The 12,610-nt window shown below is 39.8% G+C and overlaps 2 long non-coding RNA genes across 2 annotated transcripts in view; one reads left to right on the top strand and one right to left on the bottom strand.

Moving 5' to 3' along the window:
- Positions 1-9,868, bottom strand: part of LOC131278045 (uncharacterized) — a 47,221-nt gene extending 37,353 nt beyond the window's left edge. The window contains exon 1 of the long non-coding RNA XR_009185175.2: positions 9,500-9,868. This is a non-coding gene — a long non-coding RNA (uncharacterized lncRNA). The remainder of the gene's footprint in view (positions 1-9,499) is intronic.
- The window catches only part of LOC111766458 (uncharacterized), a 52,199-nt gene continuing 48,769 nt past the window's right edge, over positions 9,181-12,610 (top strand). Inside the window, exons 1-2 of the long non-coding RNA XR_011648476.1 lie at positions 9,181-9,322; positions 10,381-10,550. This is a non-coding gene — a long non-coding RNA (uncharacterized lncRNA). The remainder of the gene's footprint in view (positions 9,323-10,380; positions 10,551-12,610) is intronic.

The following is a 12,610-nucleotide window of genomic DNA, read 5'->3' as shown; positions in this document are numbered from 1 at the left end:
TGATTTCACTGTATGAAAAACACTTCCCATGTAGTCTTCAAAGATTCTCTTCCAGAACTCCAGGCAATTGTGCAATAATATTATACTTCTTGTGCAGCTACAAGATTTTCCAGAGAGGCAGATCTGGACAATAAGGCAAACTACTGTTGAGGGAATATGGGTTCTTCCAAGCTCAAATTAATATTTCCTCTGTAGGCACAATGAGAAACAGTGGAGGTAAACTGGGAAGTTTATGTTACCTGGAGCTCATATCATCCAAAAGTTAGAAAATCACCTTTCCTAGCCTTCACAATCACCTGAGGCAGCCTCTGATCTTTAGGAAGGAATATTTGGAAATCAATGTGGAGTTAATTTTCTTAGTTTGCCAGGGCTGCTATAGCAAATACCACAGATTGGTTGGCTTAAAAGACAGGAATTTATTGTCTCACAGTACGAGAGGCTAGAAAGCCAAACTGGTGATCTCAGCAGGTCATGCTTTCTCCTAAGTCAGTGGTGTCTCAAGCTCTGCCTCTCACATGGGATCTCTTGTCTCTTTCTGTTTCTTCTTCTGGTTTCTATACCTACTGTTCAGTTGACTGTGTCTCTGCTGAGATTTCCTCCCTTTATAAGACTGCAGTCATATTGGTTTAAGGCCTACCCTGATTCTACTTGGTCATATATATATATATATATATATATAAATTTTTTTTAAGGTACTGGTGGACCTGGGATTGAACCCAGGTCTTTGTACGTGGGAAGCCAGCACTGAATCACTGAGCTATACCTGCTCCCTGGGGTTAGTTTTTCTGTTTGCTTGTTTGTTGTTTGTTTTGTTTTTAGGAAGTACAGGGCTCAGACCCTGGACCTTGTATGTAGAAAGCAAGCACTCAACCACTTGAGCTACATCTGCTCCCCTGTTTGGCATCATCTTAATGGGATCTTCAAAGATCCTATTTACAAATGAGTTTGTACCCACAGGACTGGGGGTTAAGACTTTAAAATGTCTTTGTGGGGACCATGATTCAATTTCAACAGTTATCATCACCATTCATTCATTTAACAAATACATACTGAGCATCTACTGCGTAGCAGGCATTTGCTAAGTACCAGGCATACAGTGATAAAAAAAAAAAGCAAGCACAGTCCTTATGCTCAAACTTACAGCTTTACAAAGGAGACATTCAGTTAACAAGCCATAAAATGTATACCTGAAAGTAATAAATGCTACACAGAATTCTAAAAGGTAAAAAAACCTAAAAAAAAAAATTGAAAAAAATCCAAATGAACATCAGATGGTGAATAGGAAAAAAAAAAAGGTCTATCCATTCAATGAAATATTATTCTGCAATAAAAAGGAATGAAGTACTAACATGTTACAATTTGAACAGACCTAGAAAACATGCTAAGTGAAAGAAGACAATCAATCACAAAGGATCACATGCTGTATAATAGAATTTACATGAAGTGTACAGAAAAGGCAAATCCATAGAGATAGAAAGTATATTCATGGTTACTTGGACCTGAAGTAGGAATGGAGACTCTTTTGGGGTGATGTAAATGTTACAAAATTAAATTGTGATGATTCACAACTCTGTAATCTTATTTTCATTTATTTATTTATTTTTAGGAGATACCAGGGATTGAACCTCGGACTATGTATATAGGAAGCAGGCACTCAGTCACAGAGTTACACCTACTCCAAACTATAATCTTATTCTAAAAAACTTGAATATACATATAAGACAGATGAATTTTATGGTGTGTAATACACAATAAAGTTGTTAAAAATCTTTGAAAAATTAACTAGTCCAGTAAACCAAAGGAAATATTCCTTGAAAAATAATAATGGTTGCTAGAAAAGGAATCAAGGAAGGGAGAGTGATAAAGAATTAGTGTGCATATGTGTGTGTCTCCTTATATTAGTTGGCCACTCTAGGCTTTGCTGAGGCAATAACATTTACTGGGAGATCTGAAGGGTAAGAAAGAGTCAGTCATGATAAGAACCACTGAGGGAAGAAACTACTGGGGAGAAGCGCTAGCTTGCGTAAAGGTCATGGGGTGGGAAAGACTTTGGCCTATCTTAGGAAATGAATGGAAGCCCATGAGGAGGGGGGGATGATGTATTATGGTGTCTTAGTTTGCCGAAGGGCTATGGATGCTAAGTATCAGAAAAGGGTTGACTTTTATAATGGAAGATTTCTTATGGGTAAAAGCTTATAGTTCCAAGGCCATGAAATGTCCAAATCAAGGCATCAGCAGAAATGCTTTCTGCCATGTGGAAAAGCACGATGGTTGCTGATCTCTGGTGAGGTCTCTACCTTCCTCTCCAGAATCTACTGTCTTTTGGAGCTCAGCTGTGGGCCACCAGGCATAGGGCTTGTCTCTTACTGGGCTACCTCTCTCAGTTTTAGCTGCTCTGCTTTTTTTCCCAATTCAGCTGTGAGCTATCAAACACATGGCTCATCTCTCCCTGGGCCTCAGCTCTTGGAGTTTCTCAGGACTTCTCTTCTTGAGCTCAGCCGTAGGTGGCCTGGAGTCTTTTCTCTCACATTGCAGGATCAAGTATGACAGCCTCTTTTTCCTCTATGTCTACATTAATATCAGACCAGCAAGAGGGTGGAGACTCAACCTGAGTCATGCTTCACTGATCTAGTTCAATCAAAAGCATCTCACACCTACATGAATGGATTAGTTAAAAAACATAATCTTTTTCTTTTGGAGATTCATAAAAGAACTTCAAACTGTCACATATGAAGACATACTATCCATGCTAAGGATTTTAGATTCTATTGTCAGTGTAATACGAATTCATTGCAGAGCTCGGAACAGCGGGGTAGTACGTTTTATTTCTTTAGATTAACATAGGGCAAAAATGGAAATGGGAAATTCCGATGAGATGCTGTTATGTAGCATGAGAGAGGGATGATGATGGCTTGTTCTGGGGTGGCAGAAGTGAAAAAGAAAAGAGATAGATTTAATTTTTATGCTTAAGATAAACCCAACCATAGTTGCTTTGGGATTTGGGTTTTGGAGAGTAAAGTAGAAAGTAGAATAAAGGATGACTCCAATGATCTAGATTGAGTAACTCAGTGGATTTGCTGAAATGGGAAAGATTGAGGTAGGAACAGGTTTGGGAGGGGTGAATCAAGAGTTCCATTTTGGATACCTTAAGTTTAAAATGCCTATAAAACCAAAAAGGGGAGCAATTCAATAGACATTTGAGTTAAAGGTTTGCAGAGAGAGTGAAGAATATTAACTAGAGAGGTCAAAGAAAACCTAGGAGATTGTGCTATCAAAGGATACTAGAAAAGAAAGAATTTGAAGAAGGGTGTGGACAAAGACATTGAGTGTTGTTAGGTTGTTAAGTAAGATGAGGATTGGCAAAATGGAGGTCAGAGAGCTTGACAAATACAGTCTCTGTAAGGGTGATGGTAAAGTCCAACCTGGAATGGGTTAAGACATGAAAGGAATGCAGATGTGGAGGCCATTTATATAGATGACTCAAAATACTTGGTTGGAGGTGGTGTGGCAGTAGTTTTAGAGAAATGAGGGATCAAGAGAATGTTAGTGTACAGTTAAAATTAGTTTTGCCTGGGAGTGATAGAAAACCCAACAGCGATAAAGTAAACAGATATCTATTTTTCTCTCCCATTAGTTTCAGAGGTAAGAAGTCCAGGGCTCCCATGGTGGCAATGGAAACATCAGGGACCCAGATTTTTCTACCTCACAGCTATGCCAACATCAACATAGGAGAAAAGGATGAAGAGCTCAGCTCTTCCCATTGAGAACGCTTCACACAGGTTGGTACACAGATGGCCACACCTACCACCTACCAACAAGAGAGACTGAGGAATATTGTTTATTCCAGGTATTCAAGGACACAACTAAAAGCATAGGTTATTCTATCAAGGAAGAAATGGAATTTTGGGTATTGCAGATCAACTACCATTATTTGCCAAAGAGAACTTTGATTTTCATTTATTTCCTTTTGTGTTTAGAAGTTTATATTGTTAAGTCTGTATACTGATTCAGTATAGAGGAAACGTTGAATGCAGTAAAGCAATGCACAAAGTCCATAAAGGTCATGAGATGGTCTAGGGTTATAGGATTTAGAACCTAAGCAAAGGGAGTGGTATTTGAGAACAGGGTCACATTTCTTCAGTTGTAATTTTGGAGGAAGAAGGAGAGATGTTACAGATATAGGTGATGGTTGATATTTTAGAATTATATAAGGTTAGGGATTTCCCAACTGACGGCATCTATTTTCTAAGTTTGCCAGCTTAGAGTAAAATGGAGGTTTAAAAAGAGAAGAGAAGGCATAGAATTATTGTCTTGGACACTCAACTTTATAGGGAAACACAGTAGGGATTCAGCAGTGTGCTAAAAGTCCATTTGAGGCTTGAGACCTAATCCTTAAAGGGAAAACCAAGGTTAGCCAGAGTCATCCAATATTAGCCAAGTGAAATGGCTGAAGCAGATATGGAAGAGGCAAATGGCAGAGTTAACCCAAGCTTGTGGTTTTGCAAGGCAAGTACCAAGATCGGCTAGAAAGTGTGAGGTTTTTATAGAAATGTTAAGGAAGTAATTCTAATGATCATCATCATTTTCATCATCAACAGCAGTTCCAACAGCAGCTGTTTGCTTATTAAATACCTTGTCTGCATAGGGCATTTTTTAATTTATAAGAAATGATATTTTATAGCTTCTCTTTGATGTTATTCAAACTATTTTTTAACTTCCATGGTTAATAGGATAGTTTTTTTGTGTACCTGAAATCTCTTCTTAGGTCTATTTCCACCAGTTTCATTGCTTTTACCTCTGCAGAAAAATGGTCCTGCAATGTCCTCATAGATCTTTTTCATACACTTATCATCTTTAACCTTCCTCCTCCATAGGACAGTTTTTAAACTTGTCTCAATAGTCTATTCCTTATATCATTTGGATTCCTCCTTCTCTGAACCATCTACAAATTCCCCATCCCCTTTTGTAGTGTGATCAGAACTGAATGCAGAGGATTGACTCTCAAAGGGCAATGGTATAGGCTTCATTTGCATAAGGGATCAAGAAATGAAAGATGAGGAAAGATGAAGAGACAGATCTGCAAGATGTTCCCATGTTGGTGCATGTTGAGTAGCCAATTAACAAGTTGCCTGGAAGTTAATTTGTACTTCTTGTGGCACATTTTCTCTTGAAGGCATTTTCCCAGGGAGACTAGATTCCTTGACCAATGTACCAAGATGAAAACAAATGCCATTATTGGTATTCTAACACTTTCAATTCTATGTTGAATTTTATATTTATTTTAAGACTCATTTTTAAGTACACTTATGAGAGAACCCAACAGTTCTTTTTAGCATTACTCTATGGAAAAGAGTTTCCAAGTTTCAGAACATCATTTACAGCCATGTTGCAAATTAGAAGCAGTAGGTGGACCAAGAGTCAATTCCTGGCACTTAATTGTCTTATTTCAAAAGCAGACAGCCACGGCATCTCGGCTTCTTAAATTTTTTAACAGTGACACTATGCTACTTCCTCATCAATATCCTGGGAACCACAAAGATGACCAAGACTGTTTCTTATTTTGTTCAGTTATTAAATTTGTCATTGGGGTACAACTGCATGTCAAACTATTTCTGAAAGAACATTCTCTCGAATTATCAATATTATTTTGCATTTGGTTTCTAGTTTCCAGAATATGTGCTTACTTGATGGTCATCTGCAAAAGGTGGAAAATAAGTGCTTGGATCACTTTCAAATTGTTCATCACCCCATTGTATAGAAGAGATGGAGGGAAGGGGAATGTGTGGAGATGTAGCTTCAACAGTCCCTCCTCATAGATGTTCACACACCAGGAATTGGAAGTGACTCAGGTAGCATTTGTGAACCCCTTAAGAGGCAAGATTATCCTTTTCTTAAGTGGGAGAGGGAAAAAATAAATATATCTATTTCAAGTGACTGCTGATTTAGCTTTCCATTAAAATCTAGAGGCACCACTATCTTAACTTTTGCATTAATTATCCCTCTACTAAATGAGGAGTAACAGAAATAATCACCAGTCCTTTAAAGAGAAAAGAAGATGTGCTGCCGTTGATTCTAAAGCATTTCATGAATTTATCAGCAAAGATAAAGTCTCATACTCACCAAAATTATCTCTGAAGTACTTTTCAACTGAATGTTTCATATATATTTGCAAAATGTCACAGATTCCCAGGTAATGTCCCGAGTGATCAGGGGCTCGGTGATGCCTGGTGTTTGGCTCTCAGACCATGCTCCATGGACTAGACTGCCTGTGTGCAAAGGCTGTCTCTATTTGCCTTTGTCTTTAAGAAAGTGAGTAATTGTCTCTTGGCTTGCCTACTCCCTCCATGGAGAATTTACTGGCCCCAATTTTTAAAAAGGCTCCTACCACACTCCCATTTTCTGTAAGTGCAATTAGTTGCAGGTACAAAATTTGGAGCAAAGAAGCCTCTCGTGGCCTGTTGTGCCTGCAGTTATCCAACTGTGGCTGCAGTTTTTCAGTGCACAACTGATTGCACCCACAAAAAAGAAAGGCTGAACTTTGAAAATGGGTCCCTTTAAGACAGTTGGGGGATTGCCTGCCTCTGGATGGCAAATTGCAATCTTTCAGAGAGGCAGGCCAGCTTGCACTGTAAGTCTGAAATCCAGGTTAGGCCTATGGGGTGAGAGGCCCCTTCTGGAAAGCAGGCCTAAGAGGACCTTCCCCATTTCACCTTGAGCTACCGGTGTTCGCACATTAGTATTCAGCATTCCTGCCTCCATCTCCTGCTTAGTTCACCAGTCACTATCCAAAAGGGTTTGAAGAAAGAAGCTCGGTCACACTGTCAATATAACACATTTAACCAACTCTAAATTTGCTTTAAAGAGACAGCTGCAAAGATTGACTTTTGCAAAGTGACTTACTCCACCGTGCTGCAAAGGCCCCCATTTGCTCCCGACTGTTATTAACTGTGTCACTGAGTACATAAGAAAGGTTTTTGAAGGAATTCCAGTGCGAATCCACTAATTCAATAATCCAATAACATAAATTCAAGTAATGGATATTAATACTATGTTCAAAATACGCTCCCAACTTTTATCTCTCTCTCTCTTTTCAACAGGCAGAGCATGCGTTATGAGGAGCTTCTGATGAAATAATAAAACCCAATTCTCATCTAGAAAAAAGAATCATTATAGGAGGATGGTAATTTACTTTATATGACCTTCAATTGATTATTCCGTGGCTGCTACACAAATATCACAGGAGCTATTGATCGTAAAACCTACCAAATAGATCTCTAATAGCTTTTACTGGGCAAAAATAATTATGCTTGCACTGTGGTCAAACACACATAAACCAATGTGGAGGTATTAATGTATGGTATTATTACCCATCTGTCTATGAGGAAGGGAGAAGACCCTTCACAGGAACATACTATGTCTAAATCCTATGAAAGCTCAATATCCAAGCCAACAATTACAGCTTGCTCCACTGAAAAATTGATTACTGTAACTAAAAGCTAGAGCTGGAAATCAGAGGCTGCAGCTTGCTTAATAAAAGTAAAATAATAACAAGAGGAATCCTAATTGAGGAGGCGTCCTGCTGCACTGGCTCGGTGGACGTATAGAAATTGAATTTCCCTGTGGTTTCAGAGGTAGAGAAACTTTTCAGAGTCAAGAGCTTCCTATCCAGCCCAGATCAAGATCAATGATCAACACCCGTAAAAGTTCAGGGTGTCTAATCAAAGAACAGATCATCTATCTCTCAAGGAAAAGTATACAACATAATCCTGAAATGAGGTGCTACTGGCCACAGGGAGTGAGAAAAACCCAGCGAAAAAGAAACTTCAGTTCCACTTTGGTGACCAGGAAGAATGCTTTGCTCATACAAGATGTGCAGTCACACTCCTGCCGGGAGATGAGCAATGCCATGGGTAGGCCTCATGGCCATCAGGCCAAGGGGGGCTCCTTCACTCAGGATCCCCAAGTTCAGAGAAAGAGTTTCAACTTCAAAAATCTTTCAGCAGGTCTATCACTTGCCCCTGGCCCCATCTCCCCCAAAAGTCAATATTTTAAATAATCATATACATAAATGACTCAGTAGCAAAAAGGACACCTGCTTTCAAGGTACGGAAAGGACTTCCAGTGTGGGAACTGAATGGGATCAAAATGCTAACAGAGATGGAAGACAGAAAAAAAGAAGACTTTGTTTCCCCCATTTGGGCTGTATGTGTGGGTTGGGGGAGGAAGCAAAACAATTGTATCCCATGAAATGGAACAGAATAAAAGAGCTGGAGGACTGCACTTGCAATCATCATGGGAGTTTTTCAAAGGACTTATGTCCAGACCCCATCCCAGACCTGTCAAATCAGAATCTGCATCTTGGCATGGATGTCTTCTTAAACACTCCCTGGATGACTTTCCTGTGCCTAAAGGAGAAACCCTTTTTCAGCCATGGGAAGTCTTCACTGAAGAGGCAGAAAGTTGGCAAGAGTGTCCCTCCACCTTCTGCGTCAGTCTGGCTCACATGGTTAGTTCTCTTCCAGTTCTGCATTATCAGTCTCAGTTGTTAAAGGAAGGAAAGCTGAAGTCACTTCTCTCTTTCTTGTGATTTATGATTCAGAAGTAAGATACAGATCGTGCATGCATATGTGAGTTTGTGCAGGGAGATGATGCTTGCTGCTGGACCTGCTGGTAATTTTTAAAGAAATATGATTTTCTGAGAAAACTTGAAGCCACTGAAGCCATGGGTAGGGCTGTTGTTTTCTGAGGTCTGACACTGACATAACCCACATCTACGTATAGATGCTCCCAAAACACAGATGGTGGTGGAGAAAGGTTTTCTTCTTGTCCTCAGTTGTTCTCAAATTGATTACATGATACAGGATCATTACATGATGGGGATCCTTTCAACCAAATGGAGTTATCCAGCCCAGTTATAAAATCCCCAACATGTTAGCGGGACTTCTATTTGTTGCCACCACAAATAGCCAAGGGACTCGGCACCAAATTTAAGCCCCCACAAAGTGGCACTAGAAATGGTTTGCCCACTTGGAAAACGTAGGCCTGCCTGCATGCTCTTTTTTGTAATTGTTCCAATCTGTTTTGGTCCCTTAGGTTTTGGTTTGGGGTAATTTCCCATCCTGTGGAGACTATTTAATAATCAGCGTTTTGTTAGTAGCGTTTTCTTGGGTCTTGGGGGAATACTGCCTGAACATCCGTGGGTCAAGCGGGATTGAGACTTTCCTGGCAAACTCCATCAGGGACTCATACTATCGCCGCCACAGACCTGCGGCAGTAAGTTCGGTCACTAAAACATGCCCGCAGTAGCTCTTCCTTTCCTAAGGTAAGCATCATTATTCTTCAACTTTCCAGGGCTGAACCCCAGTGCGGGCCGGTGCGATGGCAGAGCCGTCCACAGCAGGCATGTGCATTAAGAGGGGAACGTTTCCTCCCACGGCCCCCACTCCAGCCGCCCCCCTGGCTGCGCAGCGCACACATCGTCCCTGTCACCCGAGCGTACCTTGTCCCGTTCTGGCCTTGGAGAACTCGGTGGCTTGCAAGGGCGCCGCGAGCGCGCGCGGTGTGCGGAACCGAATGGAGAGAAGCGGCGGGCTGTCCCGCAGGTGCGGCCCCACCTGCCGCGGGATTGGCCACCGCGGCGGCGCCCGGCGGCAGGAGGGCGGATGATGGATGGCCTGTCGGCCGGCCGGGGTCCGAGCAGTGGGGGTCCCGCGATTGGAAATACGAGCGCGCTCCGCGCCGCGCGGCCCTCAGCCGGGAGAGCAGGATGCCTGCATAAAAGCACCGGGCTTGGAATGGGGAGATTTTGAAGATTAGTTCCTATTATATCTCTGTGGGAGAAAGGAAAACGCACTATGGGAAAGCAGAGGGCGAAGAGCCACGGTAATTTTGGACTGAGGTTTGAGAAAATCATTTCGGCATCAGAACAACCCACAGAGCCTCCCCTTCCCAAGTTGCCAACAGATAACTCCTGGTTGTAATTTACACGAATGATGCTTATCAGCGTCTGAGAAACAATATGAAATCCGACCTGAACAGTTGCATTTCCTTATCTCAGGCAATATTAAAACCACTGAAAATAGGTTTAAAAAAGGAGGAAGGCAGAAGGGGGACAAAACATTTTAGATGTTCTATGCAGAAATAGAAAAATAAGACAATTGGATATCAAATGCTAATGGGATTTTTTTTCAAAAATAATAAAATAAAATATGCAGTATATACACGGCACATTAGAATGTATAAAATTTTCATAGTTTATCTAGATTTTACATGTCTTAAAAGCCACGAGCAATTTGAAAATGTTTTATCCTTGCAAAAAGTTGACAATGCATAGTTCCAGGCAATTCGATTTAAGAGGTGTCCTTTTTTAAAACTCATTAGGTTTAGAAGCTGGATTGAAGCCGACAGATAGATAGCAGGAGAAAATATATCTTGAAACAGCATGGAATGGGGCTGGGAGAGAGCTATTGTATCATCCAGGCTCTTTGGCAACTGAAGGACATGTCCATTCACTGCAAGTATTTCCTCCTGTGCAAGCTGCAGAGTTGAAGGTAATACATCTCATGTCAAGGAATAAGTCAGTCTTGCTTAGAAGCTGATTCATTTACCTCTGAGAGCAGAGTAGTTTAGAGAAAACAGTTGGACTTTTTTTTTCCTTCTTATGAGGAAAATGTTATTCAGTCTCATTGGGCTTTAGAATATCCCACCTCCCCCTTCTGTCATCACCACTACCATACTAAGTAAATGAAAACCATGTTTAAAATAGCAATAAGTGAGATGGAAATGTGTCACAAAGGTATAGTTTATCTAACTGTGGTTGAAAAGTGAGTGGGGGAGACAGCTTAGCTATGTGCATTTAATTTTTAAATACCATATTTTAAATAAGGTAATATAACAGTGAGTTTAGGGAAAAAAAAGAGAAATTTAAAAATGGAACCTAAGAATCTCATCTCTTTAACACCAACAAAACATACCAAAAAGGAAACAGAAAATACATCCATGCATGCTTATTTCTAGAATTGTTTTTATGTATAGTTAAATACTTTGAAAGAGTAGATTTCAATCTCTGGGGTTTTTCATGCACTATTATGTCAAAAAACATTTTAATATTATTGTGGAATAACCATATTAATCAATTTTAGTAAAGGAATAATATTTTATTATTATGATAAAATTTGCTTATCCATTCTGCCAGTGTTAGATATTTCTGCTGCTTCGAAGATTTCACCAAAATAAATAACACAGTAAGGAACATCTTAAGCATATTATCATGGTTTACATTATTTATTTCAAATACATTTTTAAAATGGACTAAATGGCCCATATTTCATGAACATTTTGAGAGTTTTTACAGTAGTTTCCAAATTGCGTTACACAATAAAGGATTGTAGCCTTCCATCCTGCCAATAGGAAAAATAATGCAATACATATTTTACAAATATGATCAAATATTTGGTTGTGTAGTAAGTAGGAATTTTTCTTTGGTATTCATTTTCTTTGATTATTAATGAGATTGCCCTTTTGTTCCTTTTTTTTTATTGGCTTTACTTCCTATCTTTGGAATGTTTGGTTGCTCTTCTATTTAATCTTTGAGGTAGCTCTGAAGTCACCATGTGAAAAATAAAATAGAGTATTTCCACAAATCATTCAATCATGTTGTTAAATTTTCATACAAGGTGGCAGCCCCTGGTTAAAATGGTTACAAGAAATGCCACACAAAATTGAGCTAAGTTGCAGTTTGAAATGATCTGCTGAAGTTAAGTCTCCAGCAAACCTTCTGTTTCTCCAGCAAGCTTCTGCTTTCCCTCTATTGTGGCTCATAAAATGATATTATCATCTGTGAAATTACCCTGGAAATGTAAGGTACTTTACAGCAAATCATATTCTCTCATTAGGAAACTCTGATTCGTTGATCCTTGCGCTAGTTTTTTTTTTGACCCTGAAAATTTGTGTTGTTTTCTTAAGCTGTGATGTGGTCATTTAAAAATGCCTTCGCATGTTGTATACCTTCTGCAAGTGCACCCGTGCCCAGTAAATAAAGTAACAGCCCATGTCCCTTTTAGCAAAAGCTATATATCTGTTCAGACTTGTAATTTGCTCCGTTTATATCCTTTGCCCTTGAACTCTGGTTATTAACGCAATGTTTCTCCAAATGATGCCATATAACTCTGCTCTGAGCACATTCACGGTGACACCACGCAAACATTCGAAGGGCCAGGGCCAGCTGAGGAAGGGGAAAACTGACGGCTGAATTGTGGGAGTCACAGTGCATTACTCAAAATGGAGCGGCTGTGAAACGATGACTGTTAATATTCAAATTACGACAAGGCCAGAGCCAGACTTGGACTGGTAAGATACTGAGATCTGCTTGAAAAGCATTTTAGCAAAGTAACTTTGACTAAAAATGAAACAACCAGAACACTTCTTAAAATGAACTAAAAGTCACTCAAAGGATCTGGGGAAGGAATCCTAATTTTACACCTTAAAAATATTTATTTGATGTGGGGTTGAGGGGGGATTTTTGTTCAGTTGTAAAATGCAGATTATATATGTAGTGAAACTATAAACCAAGTTCCTTTGTGCAAACTGTGATAAAATATACCAAATTTTT

This window comes from Dasypus novemcinctus, chromosome 3, assembly GCF_030445035.2.
Source record: "Dasypus novemcinctus isolate mDasNov1 chromosome 3, mDasNov1.1.hap2, whole genome shotgun sequence".
Lineage (NCBI taxonomy): Eukaryota > Metazoa > Chordata > Mammalia > Cingulata > Dasypodidae > Dasypus > Dasypus novemcinctus.
Note: the sequence above shows the minus strand (reverse complement) of the source record. Positions and strands in the feature narration are given on the sequence as shown.